The sequence below is a fragment of the Bison bison genome, unplaced genomic scaffold, assembly GCF_000754665.1.
Source record: "Bison bison bison isolate TAMUID 2011002044 unplaced genomic scaffold, Bison_UMD1.0 scf7180017864364, whole genome shotgun sequence".
Classification (NCBI taxonomy): Eukaryota; Metazoa; Chordata; class Mammalia; order Artiodactyla; family Bovidae; genus Bison; species Bison bison.
This window is the reverse complement of record NW_011494936.1, coordinates 408,099-409,241: the sequence shown is the minus strand read 5'-3', so window position 1 is coordinate 409,241 and position 1,143 is coordinate 408,099.

Sequence of the window (1,143 nt, the reverse complement as noted above, 5' to 3'; positions counted from 1 at the left end):
TTTCACCTTCATGCATTGGAGAAGGAAATGGCAACCCACTCCAGTGTTCTTGCCTGGAGAATCCCAGGGATGGGGGAGCATAGTGGGCTGCCGGCTATGGGGTCGCACAGAGTTGGACACGACTGAAGTGATTTAGTAGCAGCAGCAGCAACAGAAGCAGAAGATATTAGAAGAGGTGGCAAGAATACACAGAAAACTGTACAAAAAAGAGCTTCACGACCAAGATAATCACGATGGTGTGATCACTCACCTAGAGCCAGACATCCTGGAATGTGAAGTCAAGTGGGCCTTAGAAAGCATCATTATGAACAAAGCTAGTGGAGGTGATGGAATTCCAGTGGAGCTATTTCAAATCCTGGAAGATGATGCTGTGAAAGTGCTGCACTCAATATGCCAGCAAATTTGGAAAACTCAGCAGTGGCCACAGGACTGGAAAAGGTCCGTTTTCATTCCAATCCCAAACAAAGACAATGCCAAAGAATGCTCAAACTACTGCACAATTGCACTCATCTCACACACTAGTAAAGTAATGCTCAAAATTCTCCAAGCCAGGCTTCAGCAATACGTGAAAGCGTGAACTTCCAGATGTTCAAGCTGGTTTTAGAAAAGGCAGAGGAACCAGAGACCAAATTGCCAACATCTGCTGGATCATCGAAAAAGCAAGAGAGTTCCAGAGGAACATCTATTTCTGCTTTATTGACTATGCCAAAGCCTTTGACTGTGAGGATCACAATAAACTGTAGGAAATTCTGAAAGAGATAGGAATACCAGACCACCTGACCTGCCCCTTGAGAAACCTATATGCAGGTCAGGAAGCAACAGTTAGAACTGGACATGGAACAACAGACTGGTTCCAAATAGGAAAAGGAGTTTGTCAAGGCTGTATATTGTCACCCTGCTTATTTAACTTCTCTGCAGAGTACATCATGAGAAACGCTGGGCTGGAAGAAGCACAAGCTGGAATCAATATGGCCAGGAGAAATATCAATAACTTCAGATATGCAGATGGCACCACCCTTATGGCAGAAAGTGAAGAGGAACCAAAAAGCCTCTTGGTGAAAGTGAAAGTGGAGAGTGAAAAAGTTGGCTTAAAGCTCAACATTCAGAAAACGAAGATCATGACATCTGGTCCCATCACTTTAT